At 31.4% G+C, this 22,365-nt stretch overlaps 1 long non-coding RNA gene across 3 annotated transcripts; it reads right to left on the bottom strand.

Moving 5' to 3' along the window:
- Nucleotides 1-2,558: 2,558 nt before the first annotated feature.
- Nucleotides 2,559-4,648, bottom strand: LOC144853878 (uncharacterized). 3 transcript variants are annotated; one of them, XR_013614452.1, is made up of 4 exons: nt 4,367-4,639; nt 3,707-3,837; nt 3,246-3,341; nt 2,559-2,688 (listed from the first exon to the last, which is right to left on the bottom strand). It is a non-coding gene; the product is annotated as an uncharacterized LOC144853878 (long non-coding RNA). The 3 variants fall into 3 exon arrangements; XR_013614453.1 differs by lacking the exon at nt 3,246-3,341 and having other exon boundaries at nt 4,367-4,648; XR_013614451.1 differs by lacking the exon at nt 3,707-3,837.
- Nucleotides 4,649-22,365: the final 17,717 nt, after the last annotated feature.

Raw genomic sequence — 22,365 nt, 5'->3', positions numbered from 1 at the left:
AGGTTAAACTACCTAACTACTAAAAAAAAGTCTTCCTGGTTTTTATGGCAGAATTTTGCCAAAATTTGTATTTGACTATATTAAGGGAAATTCATGTTTTTTTGTCTTGATTTCAGTTGAAAATATTTGATTTATGTACAATTAACCAGATATTATATTTAAAAGTCATGCCTGTACCTGAGCTTTAAAAAAAACAACATTGTTAGGGAACAATATATATTTAAGTAAGGTAATTTCCGTGCAGGAACTGGCGTTTCGAGACAAATACAAATCCAGTGATACTGATGGTACTCGATATTGGAACGTCTAGATCTATTGTTTATTTGTGTTATTTTTTTCATTCTCCTAAAATTGAGTAAATATTGCTAAAAGTATAATTAAGTTGTTTGAATTAAGTATAGTTAAGTTTGTTCATGACCAAATTAACGGCAAAACACCACATCAAACAATGGAATACTTTTATTTAATTACACATAATGCTAGTACCAGATTTAGTAATAGATATAATTTTGCAATTCCGAAAGCTCGCACAGATGCTGGTAAATTTAGAATTTCTTTTAATGGAGCTCAACTTTGGAATAATTTACCCTTACACAGCAAAATTCTGATTCTTGTTTTAAGAAAAAAAAAACTTGTTTCAAGCAAAATATTTCTTGAAACAAGTAAATTTTGACTTGTCCGTATTTCAATACTTTTTTACTTACCAAGAATCGTAAAATTCTTAACAAGAATCACACAAATTCTTATCAAGAAAATTATTCTTACCAAGAAATAATACTTTAAGAACAATATTCTTACCAAGAATTTAATTGTTTTTTCATTCTTGTTTTAAGCAGTATCTGTCTTAAAATAAGTAACAATTTACCGACTTTTTAAAATAGAATTCTTGTTTCAAGCAATATTTTTCTCAATTTATTTGATAGAATTCTTGATTCAAGCAATATTTTTCTTAAAGTAGGTAAGAATATTCCGATTTTTTTTTTACAGAATTCTTGTTTCCAGTAATATTTTTCTTGAAATAAGTAAGAATTTACCGAATTTTATTTTATAGAGTTCTTGTTTCAAGCAATATTTGTCTTAAAATAAGTAAGAATATTCCGATTTGTATTTTATAGAATTCTTGTTTCAAGCAATATATTTCTTAAAATAAGTAAGAATATTCCCATTTGTATTTTTTTAATTCTTATTTCAAGCAATATTTTTCTTAAAATAAGTAAGAATATTCCGATTTGTATTTTTTGAATTCTTGTTTCAAGCAATATTATTCTTAAAATAAGTAAGAATATTCCGATTTGTATTTTTTGAATTCTTGTTTCAAGCAGTATATTTCTTAAAATAAGCAAGAATATTCCGATTTGTATTTTCTAGAATTCTTGTTTTAAGCAAAATTTTCCTTAAAATAAGTAAGAATATTCCGATTTTTATTTTTAGTATTCTTGTTTCAAGCAATATATTTCTTAAAATAAGTAAGAATATTCCGATTTTTATTTGTAGAATTCTTGTTTCAAGCAATATTTTTCTTAAAATAAGTAAGAATATTCCGATTTGTATTTTTAGTATTCTTGTTTCAAGCAATATATTTCTTAAAATAAGTAAGAATGTTCCGATTTTTATTTGTAGAATTCTTGTTTCAAGCAATATATTTCTTAAAATAAGTAAGAATATTCCGATTTGTATTTTTTAGAATTCTTGTTTTAAGCAAGATATTTCTTAAAATAAGTAAGAATATTCCGATTTGTATTTTTTAGAATTCTTGTTTTAAGCAAGATATTTCTTAAAATAAGTAAGAATATTCCGATTTTTATTTGTTGAATTCTTGTTTCAAGCAAGATATTTCTTAAAATAAGTAAGAATATTCCGATTTTTATTTGTAGAATTCTTGTTTCAAGCAAGATATTTCTTAAAATAAGTAAGAATATTCCGATTTTTATTTGTTGAATTCTTGTTTTAAGCAAGATATTTCTTAAAATAAGTAAGAATATTCCGATTTTTATTTGTAGAATTCTTGTTTAAAATTCATAAATTCTTACTTATATTGGGAAAAAAATTGCCTGAAACAAGAATTCTATAAAATATAAATCATTAAAAATTAATTTTAAGAATGATAAATGAATACTCATTTTAAGTAATATTTTACTTAAACAAATAAATTCAAGAATGTTATAAAACATAATATTAACAATACTGTTATTTTCATTAAGAACTACAATTTACGTACAAATATGACATTAGGTACAATAATATATACAACTTCTTTAAAAAAAACTTGTTTTTATTAATAATTAAATGCCATCAAAAGAAAACTTAAAAACATTAAAATGGTCAAATACAAATTTCGTAAAATTCTTCTCCCGCACCTGGGCTTTAAACTATTAGGTGTCTTTAAATTTACTAATGTCTATTAATGATGCTTCAACAGCCTTTGCCAAGTGTACAGGTGTCTCTTCATCACCAATCACTAACTGTTGAAGGATAGTGAGGCCTACTTCTTGTCATTTTGGATAATCGAAATCCAGAAGGTAAAAAGTGGAGAGGAGAGTAACTAGAGCCTCATCTAATTTTGCTTTCTCCATTGTAGTTAGAATTGTTTGCTCAACTTTAATGTAGGCCATTTCTGTGTCCAAAAGCAATACCGGCATATTGCCTGATCGGCGTGAAGACCAGGTTGCTGGATCTTCATTCATGTTCCTAAACATGAAAAGAGATTAATAATAGTTTTAGTATTTATAAAACTATTACTGTAATTGGGTACAGTATGGTTTTTAGAGTCCTATATCTGGGGCGGTAAACACAAAAACATGACGCAATATTAGAACAGTGGTAAGAAGAATTTTACATTATAAGACATAAGGGTGGGTGGAATATGCATTTGAATTTTTTAATTACAAACGTTGCCTGTTTATACCGATCCCAAAGAAAGGCCTGGCAGTATATCTATTATTCTTATTTTTAGTTAAATAATTAGGGTCTAAATTTATTTTTAATATTACTATTTAGGAAGACAATATGCAAAACGGTGCTCAATCCTGATTGATGCTTTTATTCCGTATCAATATGTTTATAATAACAATCATACAATTAAATGTAAATTTTGTTTAATTGTTTGATTTTAATAAATTATTGTAAACATATACCTCAAATTTTAAGCTACGATAAATTTGATTTTTAAAAAACACTTTTCAACTAAAGACAACTTTTTTTTTAATGTACATAATATTATTTTAAATTTTAAAAACACTAAATACCTTCAGGTTGTCTACAAGGTCGGCAGACTTTTATTGACGATTTTTTCCCAACAAATATGTTTGACAGATTTGACAATATATGGGTTATCTTTGAACCTAAACAAAAATAACAAATTGAAAACATTATATAAATTTATTTAAATTAATAAATGAGTGGAATAATGTACGGACATAAACTTGATATAGCTCAAATTGTTAATGTAGCCTACAGTTTTGTAGGTAGTCAAGGTAAAAGGAAGGGGAAAGGGTGGGCTGGCCAGGAGAGCATTAATCTGTCAAAAATTATTATTCATAAGTCATTTATTTAATTTTAGTTGTTAAAGGGAGGAGTGCATGACACTAGCTTGAACGGTGAAACCAAGCTGTTAAATACGTACACAATATGTACACGTATTTTCCTCATTACCATTATAAAACTATTTATGAATAGATAAAGGCATAACAACATACACTGTACTTACCAGATGGAGGACTGGTGTTTCTTTTTGAAATACCAAAATAAACTATATTATTCACTTCTTCGGACAAATTTGCTAAGCACTTTTTTAAAAAGCTTTCTTTTGTTTTTGATTCCTCGAACTTCTTCAATTATCTAAAAAATAATTTAAATAACGTTTTTTTTAAAAAGAAATTTGATATAACAATTTTAGTTATGCAGTACAATGGTTTTTTTAAATGTCATTATATTTCTCATTGGAATATGTGTATATAAATATGAGGGCATTAATTGAAATAATGGCAAAACAAATACAATATAATTAAACACTTAGTTATTCATATACATCTACCTTAAAACAAATCCTTCGTAGATATTTCATGGCTACATTACAAAATAACTGTTACATTATAGTCTATTATTTATTATTAATATTAGGCCATATACCTAGCTGAAATAGCCTAGGTCCGACAATATTTGTCCTCTCTGTCAATGTCTGAACTAAAATGCTAAGCTATACCTATACACCTCCTGTCAGTACAGGCATAGTAGGCTAGACCAACTAACTAGGAAGGGAGCCTAGCCGCCTAGGCCTAGGTTAGGCCTAGACTGCTGGCAGTGGTAGATTAAAAAAAATATTATTAAAATATAGGCCTAGGCCTAGGCCTAATTATTATTGACGAACCTGTTAAAATGTTGGCCACTTCATCATCTATTTCTCGGATCTTCGACAAAACGTCTTCCTTCGACATTATATTAGACTAATCTTACTATTGAAGCATTGAATATATAAATTGCGATGAAAGGTGTCTTTTACTTATAAACTCTAGATTTTGAATGATTACTTAAAAAAAAACCGTTGGCCATGATCCGGGAGCTAGCTGGGTCATCGACCCCACACAGTGTTGTTTCAACAACTATCCAAAAAGTTATCGCTGGCCTTTACCCCAGAATGTATAAGGTCATTATACTGCTCAACGTTAAAGCAAATCTATAAAACGTCTGGACCAACAGTAATACGACATACATAAATAATGACACATGTTTGTGGCAGTCCGAAAAATGCGACAAGTTGGTGCCAGTAAACCGAAGTAGGTACAGTATTGTGATTGTTGATTTATGAATAATGGAGGAATTTTCTCCATCCATCATGATGACACATTTCCCAATCTGTATATACAATCACAACAGGTCTAGGCTAGGCTAGGCCTAAGCCTGGTTGCTTAGCCTTCATTGAAGAAAATGTGGTCTTGTTCAACTTGTTGTACGCTGAATTGTACGTTTAACGCGCCTATCTAGGCCTACTCTATATTTATTGCTAAGGCATTATAATTCAATTCATGGAAATATTCCGAATTTTCGAATAACATATGGAATTGGTGGTTGCCCGGCAAGCTTTGGAATTTACAATTCGTTTTACAAGCATGTCATAAGACGCCATTTTAAAGACGAGTATAACAATCGGCAACCTCCTGCAGTTGACGATGGTAACATCAGTATGCCTGGAGAAAACGAGGATGCCAATTGAGGATGAAGTAGAACTAGGCCTAGCTAGACCCGGAGACTGACGAAGTTAATGAAGAAAACAACAATTAAAAAAGGGATGATTTATCAACTGACGATAGTACCGATAATTCTAGTATTGTTACTCACTGTTAATGATTATTTAATATAATGATCTTGTTGATGTTCAGCAAGAAGGCCTACTAACTAGAGGATGAACAAGCAGATAATAGTATTAAAAAAATACTGCTTTCTTTCTACTAAAATTAAAGGAAGGAAACAAGATTCCACAGGTAAGCTATTTTACTTCAAAATTACAACAATTATGCATTTTAAACTATTTTTTATTAGAGAAATACGTACGTCTATTTCCTAGGCCTAGCTGGTACTGTTATACAAGACTATTACCTATAGTAACTATAGGACTTTGGGTACTATTCTAGGCCCCCGGCATTATACACTCTAAAAGTTTATGTTGCATTTTTTTGGACCAATTTCATTGTTACATTGCATAGCTCCCCAACTAAAGCACAACTTAGTTTTTAAGCATATTAACTTGAATATTTATAAAAAAATATTAAATCAATATTATTTTCTTTAGGTTGCAGTGCAATCATTATTCAAAGCACAGCTTGATTACCCAGATTCTTTCATCAGTTGAAACTGAAGTGCTAACTGCTCTACAGTTGTGTGTATATAAGGATATTGACAATCTATTTTAAGTAAAACATTCTCAAAATAAGTATTTTTAAGAATATTGCAAATCTTGATTCAAGCAAAAATAGTCTTGATAGGATAGTATTATTATGACTTCTTATGTTGAGTAAAACATTTCTCAAAATAAGTATTTTTTAAAATATTGCGAATCTCAATTTAAGCAAAAACAGTCTTGATAAGATAGTATGATATTGACAATCTATTTTAAGTAAAATATTTCTCAAAATAAGTATTTTTTTAAATATTGCGAATCTCAATTCAAGCAAAAATAGTCTTGATAGGATAGTATGATATTGACTTCTTATGTTGAGTAAAACATTTCTCAAAATAAGTTTTTTTAAAAATATTGCGAATCTCAATTTAAGCAAAAATAGTCTTGATAAGATAGTATGATATTGACAATCTATTTTAAGTAAAACATTTCTCAAAATAAGTATTTTAAAATTATTGCGAATCTGAATTCAAGCAAAAATAGTCTTGATAAGATAGTATGATATTGACAATCTATTTTAAGTAAAGCATTTCTCAAAATAAGTATTTTAAAAATTATTGCGAATCTGAATTCAAGCAAAAATAGTCTTGATAAGATAGTATGATATTGACTTCTTATTTTAAGTGAAACATTTCTCAAAATAAGTATTTTTGAGAATATTGCGAATCTCAATTCAAGCAAAAATAGTCTTGATAGGATAGTATGATATTGACTTCTTATTTTAAGTGAAACATTTCTCAAAATAAGTATTTTTAAGAATATTGCGAATCTTGATTCAAGTAAAAATAGTCTTGATAAGATAGTATGATATTGACTTCTTATTTTAAGTGAAACATTTCTCAAAATAAGTATTTTAAAGAATATTGTGAATCTTGATTCAAGTAAAAATTATCTTGATAAGGGTAGTGTGAAATTGACTTCTTATTTTAAGTAAAATATTTCTCAAAACAAGTATTTTCAAGAATATTGCGATTCTTGATTTAAGAAAAATATTCTTGATAAGGATAGTATAATATTAACATCTTATTTTAAGAAAAATATTTCTCAAAATAAGTATTTACAAGAATATTTCGATTCTTGTTTTAAGAAAAATAGTCTTGATAAGGATATTATGATATTAACATCTTATTTTAAGTAAAATATTTCTCAAAATAAGTATTACAAGAATATCGCTATTCTTGATTCAAGCAAATCTATTCTTGATAAGGATAGTATGATATTGACCTCTTATTTTAAGTAAAATATTTCTCAAAATAAGTATTACAAGAATATCGCGATTCTTGATTCAAGCAAAAATATTCTTGATTCAAGCAAAAATATTCTTGATAAGGATAGTATACGATATTGACATCTTATTTTAAGTAAATTATTTCTCAAAATTAGCATTTATAAGAATATCGCGATTCTTGATTCAAGCAAAAATATTTTTGATAGAAATAGTACAATGTTTTTTCTTATTTTAAGTAAAATATTTCTGAAAATAAGTATTTTCAAGAATTTGCACAACTTGTTTTAAGCAAAAACAATCTTAATAAGGATAGTTTTATAATGACTTCTTAATTTAAGTAAAATATTTCTTAAAATAAGTAAAATTGCAAGACTTAATTCGAGAAACTTTGTCTGTCTTAGTAAAATTTTTCTTGTTTTAAGTAATTTTAAATCTTGACAAGAAGAAAATTACTTATTTCAAGAAATAAATCTTAAAACAAGATTTTTTTTTCTTGCTAAGAATTTGAAATTTTGCTGTGTAGTTATAAAATGTACCTCTTCTAGATTTAAATTCATAAATGAAGTTAAATGTTTACTTTTACAAAAATATTAATGTTAGCCCTTGTTTACGTTATTTCTTTCATATAGTTGCTATTTCTTTCTTATTGAATTATTGTTAATAGATGAAAGTGTATGCATTATGACTAATTTATTTTTTGTGACAGGAGTCAAACCTTGATAGCGAAAGCTATTTTTTGGCTCCTTTTCACACACACATACATATTGTATTGTATTGTACTATTTATGTATGATGATGTGAATAAGTTAATAAAGTATTTTGAACTATCAGTTGGCCGTCGCCGCGTGACTCCTTAAATTCAGTCTGGTATTGAATTTTGTTAACGTAGCTAATTATTTTCAAATTGCTTAGGCCTTCATACATAGTAGGATGTTTTGTTAGTCTTCTAAAAAGTGTTTAAAACGGCCTGCTTCAAGATTTATTGTCCCCCAAAAACATGAAAAATCAGACTTTGAATAGGTTATTTTTTAGATTCAATAAGTTAATAATTTTTGTAGAAAAGGAAAAAAGAGTTTTCACTAATAAAATGACAAAATAAATGGCTAAATTAAACCAAAAACCCATTGGCTGGCAGCCAATTTGACAATTTTTTTGCTTTAAATTACATTTTTGTTTCAAGTAAATAATTTTGTTTTCGCTCCAATTTTTGGTCAAAGTGAATAACTATTATGTGACATTAAAATTGAATATTGTTGAATAAAATGTTTTAAGAATTATTTTGGGGGGAGGGGGACAATACATCTTTAATAAATAAGCCCTAAACTTATCCAGTATAATGTAGGTTTATTAAGTTATTGATTATGTCTTTTGTTTAAGGTAATAAAATACTGTAAAGTTCACTTGTGTGTGTTATTAAATAAAAGTACAGTTTTTTTGTATTATCATATAGGCCTAACGTATTTAATTAGTCAGGCCAATGTGTGAAACTAATTTTAATACTAGCGTTATTGCTATTTTTAACCTTGAAATGATTTAAAAATAAATTCATAACTCATTGTTATTTTTCTATTATCATATACATGCACGCACATTATTATATTCTTTATAAAAACTGTCATGGCTAAGAAAAGTTAAAGATGCATCCGAGGTGAGTGAACGCCATAATAATTAATGCTTGCCGGAAATGACTGAGGGCGTGTTATTTAAAATATTCCCGTCCACGAAGATAAAGATACTAAGACTATAAATAATAAACTATGTTATTATTATTGATTATGTCTTCGTTTAAGAGAGTAAAATATTCATAAAGATCGGTGTGTGTTATGGTCTTAGAAGTAATTTTTTATTGTGCTTATCATTTCCATATAAAGTACCTAATATGTCAGTCTTGGTTATTAATTAATTTGAATAATATAGCGTTATTAATAAACAAATCGCAACAAGATAGCGTTAGTTATAATATTGCGACCGTGTGATATACAGCATATTCGTTTTTGACGACGTAATTGAACATTGTTTATTAACAGACTGTGAAGTTAGATTGTTTAAAAAATGGCCTGTTGGAAATTCGTCTGTTTTTTTCTTTCTGTACTTCTACATTTAAGTAAAGGTATGTTATTAATATATCTTAGTATTTTGCCAACGCTGTAAATGTAAAGGGTATCTCCGACTAACTGCTTCTACATTTAGGAAGAAACTTAGTAAAAAAGAAGTATAGAAACTGAGTATTATAACATTATTAAGCATTTTTTTTCACATTGAAATTTTAATTTTCCTTGTGATTCTTGCTATTCATTCACACACTGATGACGATAAATTAATCAAATATATCGGTAACTAGATATGATATTAAATATTTTTCCCTAAAGCATTATACAATCTACCACATGTAAGCATATCGAGTAAAAATATTGGCACGTCGCGAGCCGCGAGCCGCGTCGTGAAGACGAAATATTGAGAGGTGATTTTCAGGTGTGAAAGACACTTAAGTCGTAACTACAGTTATTTTAATATTGTGAGAGTGGAACTGAACAATGTTTACAAGAAATCTGTAAATATAACAGTGGAGTGAATGCTTTTACTAATTTCCTAGGGATCGTCCTTAATGTTGTCTATTATTTACTTATTTCCACTTTATTTAGAGAGAGTAATCCTTCTAGGTGAACCCACAGGCAACCTGGCATCCAAAGGCCATGTGGAGCCGTGAAATGTGCAAAAAGTCACATTTGTGCAAACAACCACATTTCTGCAAACATTTTACCTTCAAATGTGCAAACAACCATATTTGTGCAAACATTTTACCTTCAAATGTGCAAATCTGTAAAAAATCATAATCCGCAAATGTGCAAACATCTCGCCGTTAAATGTAAAAACGATCAGTTTTGACGTTAAATGTGCAAAAGGTATTCAACCAAACTCCTATTCCATTTTATATTTTTGGTTCGTAGGTTTTTCAGAGTAGAAATAACAATAGGAAAAAGAGTATAATAAATGTAAAATGTTCAATATATAAAAAACTAATTATACTGTTGTATTTTATTATAATCAAAGGCACAAATGTGGTTGTTTGCACAAATGTGACTTTTTGCACATTTCACGGCTCCACAGGCCATCTAAAATAAATTATTATACTTAACTAAGTTAAACTCTTTACAATATAACATTCAATTAAAAAACATATACGATAGAATATATTTTAAAAACTTAAATTTAAAGGAATTGATATTGAAAGACTCTTTCAAACAGATGATAATACATAATATAAATGTGTCGCCGGACACATTCCAATGTTACTTTAGGTACCTGTAAGTCGCCTCTTAAAGCAGCTTCAGTCCTCTGGATATTTGCAAAATCGCTTTTGTTTTTGATTTGTTCATGCGTTTATTTATGAATCAGTAAAGAATTTATCCCAATAATTAACGTTAATAGAATAATAATTAGGGCGTTAATGTTTAATTTTATTCTTATTTTTTATTATATTCAAGTGTTTTTTTTATATTTTAATACAGGTGATGTTATGTTTGTGGTAAATAACTTGGATCCTCCAGGAATTTATATGACAAACATTAGTTCCGGTGACAACGCAAATTTGATTTTAGCATTAGTTATTCAGAATGTCGGATTAACTCAACCTCTCGCTATTGATTATGACATTAGCAGATTAACACTGTATTGGTCTGATGTCAGCAAGGACACCATTGAACGGTTTTCACTTGTCACTAACCAACATGAAGTGTTTGTATCTTTGGGATCAAGTAATATTCTATTCATTTAAAAAAAATATTTTATTTTAATCAAAATGTATTTTTGTTATGTTAATTTATTTGTTAAGAATATGCATAATTATTTGGTAGCAAGTGTATAACTTCACTAGCTTCATCATGTAGTCCAAATACTGATGTCAGCAAGGACACCATTGAACGGTTTTCACTTGTCACTAACCAACAAGTTTTTTTGTCTTTGGGATATTATGCTCGTAATATTCTATTCATCATGTTTTATTAGGAAAAATAATTTGTTTCGCTAACTTTTAAATCAAATTGTATGCAAAAGAAATGTATTTTTTTGTTAGTGTTTATTTATTTTTTAAGAATAGGCCTAACTATTTGGTAGCAAGTTTATAATTTCGTTGATTTACATAGCCCAAATAGACAAACTCTTATTTCAAGGTTGAACCAAACGTTGTTGAACTAAACGTTGTTGTTTAATAATCATAAATAAACGTTGGAGGATACTAAAGTAAAATAATGTCGTTAAGAAATTTACGTTTTACCTCTTTTTGCATAGGTTAATTAATTAATTACACGATTATTATGAATATCATAAACATAATTTTACAAATAAATTCAACTAAACGGTAAAAGTAACTATTAAAAACAACATGTAAAACAATCAATATATCATGCTCTGTGAAAATAAAGACATTATCTAATTATTTTGTAAATAAATTGCCATGAAATCTAGTTACTTTACTGCAACATGATCAATGTTTTTGTAAAACCCAAGCTATCTCTTGCAATGTCACTCACTAATATCTAAGGAATCCCACTAAAACTTGTCTTTACCTAACTCTGCAAAAGAGATTCTTGAAATAATTTATAATCTAATATAGTGCCGGACTTGACGATGTTAAACTACAATTATAAAAGAAATTGAATCTTTATTACATAACGCATAGGGCTAACTAAAAAAATGTCCAACTTAAAAAAAAAAAAATAATGTATGGTTCAATTATTATACCAGGGAAGAGTTAAATTTAACTCTTCCCTGATTATACTGCCTTGCTTTTTAGTCGCGTGGACGCGACTCAATAGTTCACTATGTCGGTCGGTCGGTCTGTCTGTCGGTCTGTCGGTCTGTCTGTCGGTCTGTCTGTCTGTCCGCTATCACTATGCGTTTTATCGCTTTTCTGTACTTTTTGAACTGTTTTGATGTACAGAAAAGTTTTAAAGTATATTACTTTTTGAAAGTTCATTGTTTTCTGAGAGCACGCGACTTATGGCTGTTGGCCTTGTTTAAGATATGCCTTAAATTATTTATATAACATACTTTTTTTCTTTCTACGTGAGCAAGCATTACGAAAAAATATAATTAGTTGCGTCGAGAACCTTATTTCGGAAAAATAGCGACGTGAAAAACGTTAACCAACGGGTATCGAAACATGGAAGATCATTACATTTTTGCAGAATAATTAAGAAAACAAAATGGTAAATTTAAAATTATGTTTTAAATTAAGTCAAACAATAAGATATGTTTATCGCAGTATGCTATTTATCAGCTAATAATAATATAATATGCAAATTAAAATTCCTAGCTAGGTCTTGGCGGCCCAAGGCAATTGTTTTAATGCGAGAGTGGCGTATGTTGCGCGCGACACATGCGTTGCGTTCAAATCAAATTCAAATCAAGTACGTTAAAACGCAACTGTTCGCTGAATTATGAACTACACTGTTATGCAAATGAGTAGAATGTTGACATTATCCGTTAATGTAAATGTTTGTGTCCTCGTGCGAAAGTTTAGTATAGTATAATACATAACCATAGTCGAGGGTTGAGCATCAATTGAAATGTGTTAAAACAGTTTTAGTCTAGTCTTTAGCATATAAAGTATATAAAGTATCAATTGTTTAATTTTTTATCATTAAGATGTGTATGGATTAGCAGTTGATGGAGCTGGAAAGAAGCTTTATTGGACAGATGGTAACAACAAGCGAATTGAAGTAATCAATCTAGATGGAACAAACAGAACAATTCTGTTTGACACGGAATTGGCCTATCCACATGCAATTGAGATAGACACAGCTAACGGGTATGTCACTCTCTCTTTCACACACCCAAAAAAAATGAACTGTGTGATCACATCTCGGATTGACATGTATTATGTATATTATTAATGCATCTAAACCACACATTTAAATTCGTTAAAAATTAATAACAATGTTTGCCTTTACGTTTAAAACATTCAATGAATTGAATTTCATTAATTATATGTTTTTTTTTGTTATGTAGAAAGATTGAAAATAAATAAATAAATAAAATAATAATATCTCAGCTTTAGTAGTTTGTAAGTGTCTATATAATCTGTCCAGTATAGGCCAATTCTGTAAATACATTGTCACATGTTTCACATGGCGTCTGTACTATGTTATGGTTACAGTTAGGGTAGGCTTATACAGGTGTCACATGTGATACAGATATAACACTGTATTACAGATTATACTTACAGTACTGAGAATCCTACCATTATACCATTGAACCACTTGTATCATAATCTAAATTAGTAAAAGACTGGCCGCATTAAAGTAATAAATCTGGATGGAACGTACAGAACAATTCTTTTTAGTTACGTTTGATATATCTAACGGGTATGTCACCATCTATACACAGTAAACCACTTTGCAAGGAGATCAACTATGAACTTCACATTTCCATTCTTTTGATTCTTCCTTTTGATTAGTAAGCAAAAAACGTAATAATAATGCATTAATGAATACCACTCAATAAATGTTTTAATGAAGATTCATTAACATTTCTTTTCACATATTCGTAAATCATTAATAATTAGTCTGCTTCAGTAATTTCGTAAGTTTTAATATATTTTTTTATCCGTGGAAGGGATGTGAACTACTTGTAACAGAACGTTAATGTAGTAACACAGATTATACTTATACTTAGATACTTGTACTGGACTGATAAATATAACGATGTGATAGAGCGAGCGAAGTTAAATGACTTGAGTACAAGGACCGTCTTAGTAACAAGTGTACCATACGCAACCGGACTTGTTATATCAGTTCCCGGTAAGTTACTATAAGTTATATAATATTACTACCGTATGTAATATATTATGTTTACTATTAGTAACTATTTCTAATGCTGATTGTTGATGCCTGTACATAAAGTCGCATACTATTGTAAACAACATTTCGGGCCACGTTGCTTATTTATACCTACAACATCAGTGACTGTGTAGGCTATAGTCAGACCTAGAAAATAAAATGTTACCAACTTTTGAGCCCGCAGAGCTTAATGACAAAAAACAACGATCGATTACATATACTTCCTTAAATTATATTATGTTTTAAGTATCGTGGCCTATGTCTATTGTCAGCCACGTACCTATATTAAGCATGGCGGTGGTTGATAAGAGCTACGGATGTTACAAAATATATTCTTTATACGTGAAGCTATTGGTACTAACATTTTAACCTAATTTGACTTGTTAAAACGTATAATAATAATAAGGATAAGCACGCATATGATGAAACATATAAGTTATCAAACTTTTTCAATTGAATTCATACTTTTATCCTTACTGTGTTGAAATACTATTTTCAAGAAAGGATAGATGTAGTATGATGCATGTACTGACGAAATTGAAGAAGCTAACCTTGTGCACGCTTCATATGTAGTCAATGTGTGCGCATCCGTGACATGGGCTGGCTCAGCATTGTATGTCAACAAAATGATAATTTCAAGCACGTGACCTTTTAGTAGACGCGCAAATATGGATTATCATTAGTTCAAATGAAAAAAAGTTCTCAAGAAAATGAATCACAATGTACAACATAAAAAAAAATGTTATCACTCATTGAGAAAGAGGAGAGTGTAATCAAATGTAAGCATAGCTTGATTATGGGGTCTGAGCAACATACTTTGTGCCTAACGAGTAAAAATGCTCATGTGTTTCTGAGCGTGCGCAGAATTTCCTTCTTACTCGTGTGAACGCAAAGTCGCTAATGTCAAGAAGTAAAGCAAGACGCCGACTCTACTACATGCAGTACATTGAATGTCAAAGTGATAGCCCCAAGTTTATTTTACACGATTTTGTAGTATCATGCACTAGGCCTATTAATACGCGTATTCAAGTACAGTATTCAATCGTAAACGTCTCTCTCTCATTTTTGTTTTTCACTATTCTCAAGATGGAAAGATGTATTGGTGTGACTACGCCGCTGGGTTAATCGAGGAAGCCAACCTTGACGGTACTAACAGAAGAACGATTATAACTGTGCCGGAGCGCCCGTCTAAAATTGACATTTATGGAAACTATCTGTATTGGACAGGTTATCGTGGTGGTATATATCGAGTGGATAGAACAACTGGAGTATCATCACGACAAAGTAGCGATAGTCGACTTAATAATCCAAGAGGCTTATATATTTTAAAAAGTAAATATTCTATTTTAATATTCAAATGAAATTGCTAACTCCTTGTTAAAGACGCAAATGGCACACGTTCCATTAGCGTTGCTTTTATATTTCTATTTCAATATAGGCCTAGTTACTAGTAAAGTATATTTGTGGTCAACAAACCCATTTTTGATTTTTTTTTTTAAGTACATAAATTCACAATTAAACCAAATGTGCTAGTAAAAACACTCTTTAGAACAACACAATGTAAGACGAAATTCGACGCGATGTTCTCTCAGTTCCCGAAATAATTTTAACTCGACGAAATATTTATGTGTTGTGATTCAAAAGCATAGTGGGGGATTGATAGAAATAAGATTTGTTTTTCTTATTATAATATTATTGGGCGAAAGTTGCTTAATTTTTTTAGAACAAGAGTTCCATCGAGTACATTTTGATAAAATACGCATTCCCTACATATTGTGTATGATCTATTTTAAGATCACAGACTACATTTTTTTTTGTAAAATGAACCCTACATGTTGTTGTCTTTAAATGGGTATTAATCTGAAAAAGAAGTCGATTATAACCAAGCTTTAAATACCGGTGCATTGCGCGCAGATTGTTTCGTTTTGCTTCAATAATAAACCCAAAATAGAGGCGATTGTGAATAAATTTATCGGATCTTCCCCGTTCTGTAGTAATGGATTCTGCCAAAAAAGACAACGCGAGGATGTATTTTTCTAATGGGAACCAAGCTTTAAATGAATAGTTTTTTAAAACAATATGATTCAGATTCAAACAACTGTATTTACAAATTATTGCCCAACAAACTATTAGGTTGGACAAAACGAAATAATTACGCAAACAAAATAATTAATATCCTTTGGATGAGACTATTAAAAACGCTATAAAATGTAATTGATTACAAATAATTTAAATAATCTGATAGCAGACCATCGTATAGATAAATTTATAACACACCGTCCTGATTGTATTTTTGCAATTTCATTGGTCAATTAAGCCTCGTTAAATAGTGCAATCAATTTTTCAACGAATATAAAACATCACTTATTTGAATAATAATTCTTATTTTTATTGTTATTATGTAATTGTTTATTGATACCGGCAACGTATACTTTCAGTTCCCATTATGGATACGGGCGCAAACGTAGAAGATTCGACAACCTACTACGGAATTGGAGATGAAGTGAAGACGGACCTCTTGGTGAACACTACTTGGTTGACATTAGGAACAGGCTTTAAAGTCACCCTTACAGCTGAGAATATGGAGGTAATTAACTAAAAAGATACATACATAGTATACTGTGTTTCGGACCATGCCAATTATATTTCATCGAATGTCTAGGCCTATATTTATTTTTACTTGTTGGTTATTCTAAATTTAAGTGGGCAGCTATAGGTGATTATAGTGATTATTTGGCCGAACTGTTTTCCACTTCGTTGTTTTTTGGTGGTATTCATGCAATACGGAACAAGGCCAACAGCCATAAGTCGCGTGCTCTCAGAAAAAAATGAACTTTCAAAAAGTAATGTACTTTAAAACTTTTCTGTACATCAAAACAGTTGAAAAAGTACAGAAAACCGATAAAACGCATAGTGATACCGGACCGACAGACAGACCGACAGACCGACCGACCGACATAGTGAACTATAGAGTCGCGTCTACGCGACTAATAACGATTATTAGTGTTTCAAACTTGCACAGTTGTTGACCTGTGCGTTGATGATTCTCAGTTGAGAATGCATATGAAGGGTATAATTAGTTATGGAGTAAGTAGAATGGAAAAACTCTATAACATATGTGAAATTCGCGTAGGTCACAATGTGTGCGAGTAGTGTGACGTTAGCCGCGTGATGATTTGCTGTTCTTTTTGTATGGATTGAATTACACGTTAACTAAAACTTTGAGATTTAATTGTTGAAAATACATTTCTATATCATATTTTATTTCATCAGTGACACTGATAGGTTCCGAGTTGTCATACACATGTTTAATTAAGACAAAGAACTAAACAAATGTTGAACAGACTGTAAAATCCACCGTAAGCCTACTGAGAACAATGGATCACATGTCTGTCCTACCGACGGACGTAAAAGGAATTTGGCTAAATGAAATACGAATTCATGTGTCGTGTGTCGACATGAATAAATATACGTATACGTTAGTTTATACAAGAAATAACAAACGCGGAACATAATGTTTTAAAAAATATCGGTTGGTGTAATTATTACTCGATTCTCAGTGCTGTATCTTCAAGATATAGTTTCCAAGTATCAGAGGAATAATTGGTTGTAATACTATAGGAGAAACATGTTAAACACATGTGATGTTGTATTACCAACTATTCCTATGATACTGTGCAAATATAGATACAGCACCGATAATCGGGTGGTAATTATAGTAAACATCTTTTTCAGTTCAACCTGTCTGCAGATCCTTTTATATGGACTTTAACAGGAACCGGAAACACCGACTCAACCATGACGGTATGCTTCTGTTTTATATTTTCTTAATATACGGTATTGGGTAATTGGGTAATGGTGTGATCATAACAAAATAAGTGTGACGTGTGATTTTAGCAGTGAAATAATTAAATATAACTTAATGTAATGGTATGTCAAACCATAGATAGGCCTATAGGTATTTTCTATATAATATAATTGGGCGTGCGGAAAAAATGAAGCAGAACATCCGAATTTAATCTCAGAGATTCTATTTACATTACCGCTTAAGATTTTTACATAAATGCTGAGTTCCTTCTCGATTTGACCGATATACTGTGTTTTGTTTTCAAGTCAGATTTGCTATCAGCTGTTGCTACGGATTCATTGTATTTTTCAGAGCGACTTCACGGTCATCCGGGTCTCCGCATCAGACATTACTTTGTCTTTTAGTAATAATGATTACTTTTTATATGACATTCAATTTGAAGGGACCATCAATTCTACTGTTAATGGTATTTTAACTGAATCTTTTGTTTGTTTTTTTTAGCCAAAATAATAATTTACACTGTAGGCTGTTGAACCCAAATGAGAGTTACCACATCGTTGTTCCTATAAAACTGCTGACGTCAGCGTATAAGATCAGATTTATTATCTAATTGATAATCTTTTGTAAAAGTATATTTTTTATGAATTAATGTGCAGACCTCAACCAACCATATCACATTATAACAGTTCCTATAGATCCCTCCGGTAACCGTCGTATACATTGCTTTGTTGTACAAAATCGTAATTACGTCAGCAAGCGCTAGTCCTTGTTTAAGGCATGTATTTGACAAGAAAAACAACACCAATACGTCTTTGAAGTGAACATTATAGTTTTAATGTCTTCCTAATTTGCATTATTTTAGATATACAATAATAATCTTTATTTATTGTTGTTACATCAATTTCTATGTAGCCGATGTAAAACCTGGAGCTATTTTACGTGTAACTATAACTGTTGAAATAACTGACATATTCAATGGCTTAGTCACCGCAGAAGGAGTGTCAAACGCAGTTTTCAGTAAACTACCGCATTTCGTGATGAACATCACCGAGCAATCTGCAGATGGCAATGTTTATGTTAACGTTGGTCAAAAGGTGCATATGAACCTTATTGTTGAGTTTCCAAAAGGTAACGCTGATCCTACAATTGAAGTCACACTACCATACAACTTCACGACTAACAAGACAAGCGAGCAGTGGAGTATCAACAAAGTGTCCGTTTCGTATGTCAGTGACTCCTTATCCTGTACATATTCGACAGAGTTCTGCTACTACGCTCCTCAGACGCAGTACATTGCTAACGATGATGATTTCGGCATCCTTAAAGACTGGTCGGTGACACAGTTCGACGGATTTATTGAAGTGAACGACCCAGATGCTTCCAATAACATCTTGGCGTTAGAAGTTGAAATTGTCCTAGACGATACAGACGCGGTGGTCAATGGATCAGAGCACTGGTTAGGACTTGGAATGGAGATTGGCGACGGAGCTCACATCTGGGTTGGAGAAGTACCAGTTTATACGCTGGTTAATGAAGTTCCGAAGCCTAAGATGTCGTTCAAGATAACATACGAAACTAATTCCTTTTATAAAGGGTAAGTTTAATATCGGATACAAGCAATGTAGGCCTACTGTAAGAGTAATTGTTCTTATTATTGTAGAATTGTATGAATGAAATAAGATAAATTAGAATGGTTCAAGTTGAAACTAGCGAAAACTATCAGAACTTGTGATGTGCATTATTTAATTAGCAAAAAATTGCATTCGTCGTATTTGATCGTTGGCAATCATTGTTCATGTTTGGCGATTTTTATATGTAACCAATTTGTACATAAGCGTTTGACATTTTGGTTGCGGCATTCGACATTTGGGTTGCGACAGTATTTTCACATAATCACTCTTGACGTCCTATAAGTATTGGGATACAGTGATTGTGGTACCACTCTAATTCAATTTCGTTAAGAGTATTTGTTGGTTGTTATTTTCAGTGATGATGTAACACTACTGATTAGTATTTGGCATGATGACGATTCAACCGGAAAAGCAGTAGATGTAACTTTCACAATAATGACATCGAAAAATGTGCGATATCTTAGCCTTGAATCAGAATACACAGAGCTGTTCCAGCCACCAGCGGTAAACCCAAGCATGCCTGGACCATCACCTGTTCGATTTAATGTAAGTTATTCTACAATTAACCAGATTCAATTATGTGGAGGGCCCACGGTCAGCTTGGTTAAGGTTTGGAAGAGTACTTTTAAGTATGTTAGGTGTTTACCTGCAGCGCTGATACATTTTGAAAGATTAGGAAACGGGTGGATGGCCAGTGTGAGTGTAGTACATTCAGTAACATGTTCAGAATACATTCATACACCTATTAATGAGGTGTAACGTCTGTCTGCATCAGGATAACAAATTCGATATTGGCTGTGTGCGATTTGTTCACTCTTCATTTTTGTTATTATTTAAAGGTTTACAATTATTACAGCCTTTATTTCGCTGGGTGGTGTGTTTAACTTTCTCTGTTTTAATGACTTACAGTGACAGGGCTTTCTAAATGATATCAAAGACAGGCGTAAAGGACAACAATTAGTAACATTTTGTATATATTTCACAGCTTGGAACTATTCAGATTGCTGCCAAACCAACTTTCCGTGTACGCCTAGGAATCGACAAAAACGGAAAAACTGCTCCGGGCACTCATCGCTTTTTTGGCGTGGCTGATTTGTTGTGGTTCTCGACTGCTAATAGCGCTAAAGTTCTTGGTTCCACAAAATATTTTCAATTTAAGTATTCGGACAGACCAGATGTTGATGTTGGTGGTGGTAAGTGTACGATAGTGTGTTTAATAAGGCGACCAAAACATTGACAATGTTTCTTTCATAACATTAAACATCCTTATCAAATATGAATTATGTTTATTATGATTGTAATATCGGTAAAGTATCAACAATTTGTCCTGTAACATAGAAAAGTTGTAGATACAGGAACACATGTGTATCATAGCGATGACTTCCTCGACCAAAACAACTTTCGTTGATACAAGTTTACATGTGATCGATATATTACGTTGTAATAAACAGTGTGTCTATGATTCTTACAAACATGAATCGGCTGATTGTAATTACTCTATAACTCTTACACTGTACTTGTAGATTTATGTCGATCTGGTTACACACCTTACGAAGAAACGTGTTACAAAGTGTTCAACGGCACGCTAGAAACTTGGGATGCAGCAAAGGCGGCCTGTGAAGCAGACAATGCGCAATTAGTCATGATTGAAGATACGTTTGAACAGCAATTTCTTCGCGGCCTCGTTCCAGTACTCTCTCCATACAAATACTGGATTGGGCTAAAAGACGTTGGGGTGAGTATGACTCAGAGATCTCACGTCACTATATAGTAATCACCGTAATGAACTGACCATGCCCAGTAAACGAGAAAGCGGACGTAACTTCGACAGGGCAAGTCTATGATTAATCACATGACATGCCGTTTATTATACCCCTTATGACTTTTCAATTATAACAATATATATGTTCTAGGGTACTGATACTTTCAAGTGGACAGACGGGTCATCGGCGTCTTTTACAAAATGGCTACCAAACAGACCCGGAACAAGTGTGACCGAAGACTGCGGAGCTGCGGCTTTTGTAGACGTATACGATACCAGGGATGTTAGTACTGATCTTGCTGATTGGGACATTATGGACTGCACCGCTATGTTGCCAGCTATCTGCGAGTATCATATGTTAGATTTTGAATACGGTACGCTAAATCCATGGTTCTTAACATACTGCAAAAAGACTGTGTTTCTGTAGCCAATTAACCGATAAAACTAACTTAACCGATAATTAACCGATGTGGAAAAGGGGTTTAACTGATTCCGCTCCAGAAAAATTAACCGATATTTATCTCATTCAAATCGGATAAATTTTGGCATTAGCACGCAACGTAACACGGACGCGTGTGTAATGCGTAAATCTGACCAATATTGGATAAATGCAATGTTTTAATCTTTGACCTAAGGACAAATTGTTGCGTTGTGATTGGGCACTTGGTTTTTCGATAATGACTACATACTATCATATACTTGATCGCCACAATAAACCTTTAGAACAGTTACAACTGCAATTTTGTAATAAAGTAGCACACAAATATTGTCTATTATAAAATGGGTTTCAGCAAAATAAATACAGATTTCCATTATACAGTAATATACTTTTTTCTTCAGATGAGGGTACACCAGAACCAGTACTAAGATATGCAAAAGAAGCTGTGATGAGGTACAGCAAATGGACCGAATCTCAGACAGACGTATGCCATTATGATGGGGAATCTAGCCAGTGCGATGCTTGCGTGGCTGGTGCTCATAAGTGTGAAAACGGAAAACATACTGTGTGTGTCAGTGATCCTAGTAAATGCCCAGTTCCAGGTAAGTTTGGAATAAAGAGTCCTGACGGTATAGCTAATATATCACAAGAAGTTCCGTTGCTTATGAACTCAAATTACTGTGTCAATACTGACGCGTAACCTATATAAAAAAGAGACAATGTGACTCATAAAATTCTGGCTAAACAAAACAAAGTAGTATAATG

The sequence above is a fragment of the Antedon bifida genome, chromosome 10, assembly GCF_963402885.1.
Source record: "Antedon bifida chromosome 10, ecAntBifi1.1, whole genome shotgun sequence".
Lineage (NCBI taxonomy): Eukaryota > Metazoa > Echinodermata > Crinoidea > Comatulida > Antedonidae > Antedon > Antedon bifida.
The sequence above is the reverse complement of the archived record's forward strand: the minus strand, read 5'-3'. Positions and strand labels throughout refer to the sequence as shown.